This window comes from Engystomops pustulosus, unplaced genomic scaffold (genome assembly GCF_040894005.1).
Source record: "Engystomops pustulosus unplaced genomic scaffold, aEngPut4.maternal MAT_SCAFFOLD_443, whole genome shotgun sequence".
Classification (NCBI taxonomy): Eukaryota; Metazoa; Chordata; class Amphibia; order Anura; family Leptodactylidae; genus Engystomops; species Engystomops pustulosus.
In genome coordinates this window covers 20,867-27,500 of record NW_027285322.1, presented here as the reverse complement: position 1 = coordinate 27,500, position 6,634 = coordinate 20,867, and the positions used below count along the sequence as shown (strand labels likewise).

Genomic DNA, 6,634 nt, shown 5'->3' with positions numbered 1-6,634 from the left:
GCTCCCTCTCCGGAACCGAACCCTAATTCCCCGTTACCCGTTGTCACCATGGTAGGCGGGTTAGATACCATCGACAGTTGATAGGGCAGAAACCTGAATAGATCGTCGCCGTCACGGAGGACGTGCGATCGGCCCGAGGTCACCTAGAGTCGCCAAGTCTAGGACGGGGCTGGCGCCGCAGCGGGCCCGGAGACCCGCCGCGGACCAGGGCTCCCCGGATTGGTTTTAAGTCTGATAAATGCACGCCTTCCTGGAGGGCAGCGCTCTTGGGCACGTATTAGCTCTAGAATTGCCACAGTTATCCGAGTAGCACATCATCAATGCGGAACGATCAAAGGAACCATAACTGATTTAATGAGCCATTCGCAGTTTCACCGTAAAGAATAGTCAGTACTTAGACATGCATGGCTTAATCTTTAAAACAAGCATATACTACTGGCAGGATCAACCAGGTAGCCGAGCTCTGAGGGGTAGACTCTTGGAGTCAGGCTCCGTGAGCTAATGGGAACGCTCGTTGCTGCTGCTGCTACCGCAGCGCTTCTCCGCCGCCGGAGAAGACCTCGCAGACAACATTGGATGGAGCTTAGGGCAGGGGGGCAAGAAAGATGCTCTCGGTCCCTTCCAAGGACCCGAAAAAGCCTTCCCTTCCCCTCCCTCTCGCAGTCGCTGGCTTTCCCCACTCAGTTCAGCCAAGAAGTGGCGCTCGACTCTCACCTCCATCAGCACCTCCGAAGCTCGGACAGCTCCTGTAGGCTGCGCATAGAAGGAAAGCATTGGACGCTCAACTTCAGCACCTCGAGTGTCGGACGGCTCCACCACCACCTCTCCACACTGTTAAGCGAGAGAGACGATAGGAGCCGTCGCGACGTACCCATGCAGCGCCGCCCGCCAACGCACAGAGGAGCGGAGGGGATCGGGCGCCAGGTCCGGGGGAAGGCTGGGAGGGAAGCTACGGCGCTGCTACCCAGCTTTCAACCCTGCGGGACCGGTGCTCCGCTCCTATCGCTCCGGCGAACAGGGTCCGCTACGCTTTCAACACCAGCGCCCGGCAGAGGGCTTGGAGAAGGCTCGCGCGGATCCTCGGTTCGGATCGCCTGGCTTCGCGGGAGCGGCCTTCGGCTAGGGCCGACGACGGCCGGACCGAGCAGATTTGGACCGGGGTGCGGGGCGAGTACCTGCCTCTCTCACGAAGGGAGTGTCACCGGTAAGAAGCCTCTTCCCACGTCTGCTTGCCGACTTACGCTCGCCCCGACGAGAGGCCCAACCGAAAGAGTGGAAAGGGGCAGAGATTTCCAGGGTCGCCCCACCAGGGATGCAATACCCCAGTGCAGACAGTCGGCCCTGCCCCGAACCTACTCGGTGGTTTGAAGGTTAACCTCTTGGGGAAAAGCAGCGATTCGCCTCGCGGTGCGTGCCTCCGCGGATCTAAACCCCCTCGATCGATGTGGGGCCAGAGGACCCCTTTTCCCCGTACGAAACTGTCAGCTCACCATGGGCTCGACGTCCGTGGGTCGGGGAGTTGAGCGCTTACGCGCGGCGGGACCTTATAACCTGCAGCGGCTGAGGAGCGAAGATTTCCAGGGTGGGCCCCCGGGGATGCCATACCCCGAGCAGCCTGTCGGCCCCGCTCCTAGCACGCTGGCAAGCAATGGAGTCTTCCCCGCGGCAGCCACCGCCCTCGCCCTAGCCTCGCCGTCGGTCGATGAAGAACGTCGTTCGCCCTCCTCTGGCTCGGGATTTGGAAACGGCCTGGCCTTCGCCTACTCCGTCGGGCAACTGCCTTCCGCCAGCCCCTTCCCTCGAATCCCCTTCTTCCATTTTAGACCCGATCAGGGGATTGGTCAGCCCAGCCCTGGGGTAAGAAGAGGGGTTGGGGTCGGTTCGGCTTCGGGTGCCCCGCTCGGCCAAAGGTTCCCCTCGCTTTGGAAGCACGCGAGGTCGCGGAGGGTGTCGGGGTTATTTTTTCGGCTCCCTGGCTTCGCGGGAGCGGCCTTCGGCTAGGGCCGAGGCCGTCCGGCCCGCGCAGATTTGGACCGGGGTCCGGGGCGAGTACCTGCCTCTCTCACGAAGGGAGTGTCACCGGTAAGAAGCCTCTTCCCACGTCTGCTTGCCGACTTACGCTCGCCCCGACGAGAGGCCCAACCGAAAGAGTGGAAAGGGGCAGAGATTTCCAGGGTCGCCCCACCAGGGATGCAATACCCCAGTGCAGACTGTCGGCCCTGCCCCGAACCTACTCGGTGGTTTGAAGGTTAACCTCTTGGGGAAAAGCAGCGATTCGCCTCGCGGTGCGTGCCTCCGCGGATCTAAACCCCCTCGATCGATGTGGGGCCAGAGGACCCCTTTTCCCCGTACGAAACGGCCGGCTCACCATGGGCTCGACATCCGTGGGTCGGAGAGTTGAGCGCTTACGCGCGGCGGGACCTTATAACCTGCAGCGGCTGAGGAGCGAAGATTTCCAGGGTGGGCCCCCGGGGATGCCATACCCCGAGCAGCCAGTCGGCCCCGCTCCTAGCGCGCTGACGAGCAATGGAGTCTTCCCCGCGGCAGCCACCGCCCTCGCCTCGCCGTCGGTCGATGAAGAGCCGAGTTCGCCCTCCTCTGCTCGGGACTCGGAAACGGCCTGGCCTTCGCCTACTCCGTCGGGCAACTGCCTTCCGCCAGCCCCTTCCCTCGAATCCCCTTCTTCCATTTTAGACCCGATCAGGGGATTGGTCAGCCCAGCCCTGGGGTAGGAAGAGGGGTTGGGGTCGGTTCGGCTTCCGGTGCCCCCGCTCGGCCAAAGGTCCCCTCGCTTTGGAAGCAGAGGGTGCCGGGGTTATTTTCGGCTTGACGCCTAGTCCGGTCCCTGCCGGTTCCCGTGGAGGCCCGCGGTCAAAACCAGCTCCCCGGCTGTCGGAGCCGGAGCCCCGCAGCCCGAGCGGACGCACCGAGTCCCTCATGTAAGGGATAGCCGCCCCTACGGAACGGCCCGGACTGGGACCAGGCACCCCCAGGCGCCGAAGGGGTGGGTCGGCCGTGTTGCCGAAGCTTAGCCGGCGCTGATGACCGCAGCCCCTAACGATGCCCACAGGCGGGGGAGCCAAGGAGAGCACTAGGAAGACGTGGCGGGGTCGGACGGCTCAATTTCCAGGGTGGGACCCCGGGGGTTCAGTACCCCGGGCATCCGGTCGGTTTCGCCGGCGCGACCCCAAGCCTTCCACGGCCCCCTTCGTGGGTGCAGGGATACCGTGCAGGGTGCAGGCTTAGACGCCAATTCCCCAGAAGTTTTAGGGATAGGGTTTGTCCGGGCGCCACCGCAGCGACAACCTCGCAAGAAGCTCTCTTCCACAAAAGCACGGGCAACGTTCGTGTGCGAGTGTTGGTCTCCCATGGTCTACCGACTCCCCCGGGCGGCCCAAGCGTTACGCCCACGGCCGGGCCCTCGAGCAGGCGCACCCCTGGTGCCTCTCGTAAGGGAAGGCTACGGTCCTCAACCCCTCGTATGGCGGGGAGGGCGCATTTGAAACGCTAAAGGACGAGCCCTGTTCGGGACCTGGCGGGGATCCGCGGATTGGCGAGAGGGATGGGTCTGCCGTTGGTCAGAGGGGACGCACCCCTGGGACGCAGTTTGGCATTAGCGACCGATGGCCCATCTACGACCATGTACTCCGGGAGCGCCAAGGAGGACGCGGGTGGGCTTTGGGGGCAGACTCAATTTCCAGGGTCTGGGCGCCGGGGGTGCAATACCCTTAAGCGCTCATGTCGGTTTCGTCTGCCGCCCGCCTCTGGCCCGGCTCCTAGTGACGGGTGCTGTGAACGTGCGATCGTGCTTGCGGTTGAAGAGTTCAAAGGCTACCGCTGGGGATAACACGCCCGGGGAATTTAGAAACCCCCCCCTCCGCTACAATCTCTGCTTCTGCCGGACTCGGAGGGGAGCCGCCCCGGGGGCGACCGCTCCCTCTCCTCTTCCGCGGCGTGCCGCGCGCTTCGCCGTCAGCAGCGGAGCGAACCTTTTTCTCGGTCCGCAGCTCTTCAGGCGTAGGCGGGCAGCGCTAACAGGGTACACTGGGGACCACTCGACCGCAACCGCTCCTCCGACCGACGAGCATACCTACCGCGGATACGCCACGGTGGGTCTAAGCCTCGTCGCCGCCGCGAGGAGCAGGCGGGAGCCGTCCCTTTTCGTGCTGCGGAAATAAACCGTGGACACAGAGGTGTGTCTGCGCTCTCCGACCGGGCGGGGGGCGATTGGACTTGCCCGAGGGACACTAGGCGAGGCGCTGCCGCGGGAGCCGGAGCTCCGCGCTGGACGCTGCCGCCGCCGCCGCCGCCCCCCACCCACGGTACGGTGGAGTACGCCCGTTCCATACGCTTCGTAGCAAACCTCAGCCGAAGCAGAGAGTCCTACCGCTGTGGCAGGAGCGGGGCCGTGCGAGGACCACACTGGCACCGCGCTACACAACCTTAGGCAGAGGACCACAGCCGCTCACGGGGAGCGGGGGATTGATGCGCGACCAAGACTGAGGCTAAGGAACGCTTTACCATAAACCGGCCGGGGCCAATACCCCTGACCGAGCAAAGTGCCCTGCCCCGCCGGATCGCGCTGTGTCAGATCGATCAAAAGAGCGGAGAGCCGAGACTCTACCGCTGGGAGTTTGTGGAGAACGGCCTGGCTTGCGTCCCGTCCTCCCGCCCTCGACCTCACATGGCTAGCCTCACCCGCCGGGAGCCACCCCATTGGGGACCGTAGGGCGGAGAAGGGGTCTCCGCGTCCGGAATTTACTTGTGGAGAACGGCCTGGCTTACGTCCCGTCCTCCCGCCCTCGACCTCACATGGCTAGCCTCACCCGCCGGGCGCCACCCCATTGGGGACCGTAGGGCGGAGAAGGGGTCTCCGCGTCCGGAATTTACTTGTGGAGAACGGCCTGGCTTACGTCCCGTCCTCCCGCCCTCGACCTCACACGGCTAGCCTCACCCGCCGGGCGCCACCCCATTGGGGACCGTAGGGCGGAGAAGGGGTCTCCGCGTCCGGAATTTACTTGTGGAGAACGGCCTGGCTTACGTCCCGTCCTCCCGCCCTCGACCTCACATGGCTAGCCTCACCCGCCGGGCGCCACCCCATTGGGGACCGTAGGGCGGAGAAGGGGTCTCCGCGTACGGAATTTCTTGTGGAGAACGGCCTGGCTTACGTCCCGTCCTCCCATGGCTAGCCTCACCCGCCGGGCGCCACCCCATTGGGGACCGTAGGGCGGAGAAGGGGTCTCCGCGTCCGGAATTTCTTGTGGAGAACGGCCTGGCTTACGTCCCGTCCTCCCGCCCTCGACCTCACATGGCTAGCCTACCCCGCCGGGCGCCGCTCCATTGGGGATACGGTACGGCAAAGCGCGACGCCGCACGATGCCAACACTTTGTGCAAAAACCTGGCAGAGTCGACCAAAACCTCGCTTCTTTGACCGGTATTTTTGATGCTTTTCTCTGCCGCCGAAGGTGCACTGAGGGTCGGATCGCCCAAAATTTTTACCGGTCGTTTTGGTCTGCGGTTCTTCCGAGAGGTGCCCGCCTGACAGTTCTTTTTCAGCAGCCTCCGAAAGGCCATCCAGCGGGCAAGCCAGGGGTTGGCAGCCGCCGGCGGTGAGCCTTCCCCGGCCGGGGCAGACGGCTCCGACCGCAAAATTTTTTCGACTTTCGCCGAGGCCAAAACCCCATGCACTTTTAAAGCCTGCCCGCAGCGCCGTCTCCTGTCAGACGTCCCTTGCCGCCTGCGGTGGTCCTCGCCCGGCAGAGAGAAGCCGGAGTCGCCCCCTCTCCGGTTCTTTTTCACCATTCCGGAGCTCTGAAATCTGCCGGACACCGAGTGACCGAGGACGCTTCCAGGAGGGCGGCAGCGAGAGGCAGAGTGCCACCGGTCGGGTCGCCGGTTCTCCCACACTTTGAAAATTTTTCGCTTGTTCTGGTGGGATGGAGAGAGAGCGTGGCTTATGCGCCCTCTGCCCCGCGGTCCGCCCTGGCTGGCCTTACGCCGGTGGTTCGCCAGGCCACCGGCACCTTGTACGGCGGGGACGGCGTGGCTTATGCGCCCGTCAACCCACCTACTCGCCCCGGCTAGCCTTTTACCCGGAGGGCGCCACGCTCCGGGTACCAGTGAGCGGCACGAACCCAGTCATACCATGCCGCTCACCTCGCGCCCTCTCCGGCCTCCGCCGCGGAGACCTCCCGCTAGGACCTGCGGGGGGCGATTTCTGCCAAAATCTACAAAGTCCCCGATGGTTAAGGACGTAGACTGTTGAGCGGGACCTACACACTCTTGTAGCCGATGGGGCTCGCCATTTCCCGCAGAAAATGGACCACCTCCCGCAGAGGAACATGAAATGCCCCTTCCCGCGGGACCCGAAGGACCGCTCTGTCCGAGCAGGCCTCCAGGACCACGGCACGCAAAAGCGACTCAGTCCCGCTGGCATTACGGATCTGACTTTGTGCAAAAACCAGGCAGAGTCGACCAAAACCTCCCTTCTTTGACCGGTGTTTTTGTTGCTTTTCTCTGCCGCCGAAGGTGCACTGAGGGTCGGATCGCCCAAAATTTTTACCGGTCGTTTTGGTCTGCGGTTCTTCCGAGAGGTGCCCGCCTGACAGTTCTTTTTCAGCAGCCTCCGAAAGG

General features: G+C 63.9%; 1 non-coding gene across 1 annotated transcript in view; it reads right to left on the bottom strand.

Annotated features, from left to right (window-relative positions):
- Positions 1-455, bottom strand: part of LOC140111394 (18S ribosomal RNA) — a 1,884-nt gene extending 1,429 nt beyond the window's left edge. Inside the window, exon 1 of the ribosomal RNA XR_011851960.1 lies at positions 1-455. This exon is cut by the window's left edge and continues 1,429 nt beyond it. This is a non-coding gene — a ribosomal RNA (18S ribosomal RNA).
- Between the last annotated feature and the right edge of the window lie 6,179 nt (positions 456-6,634).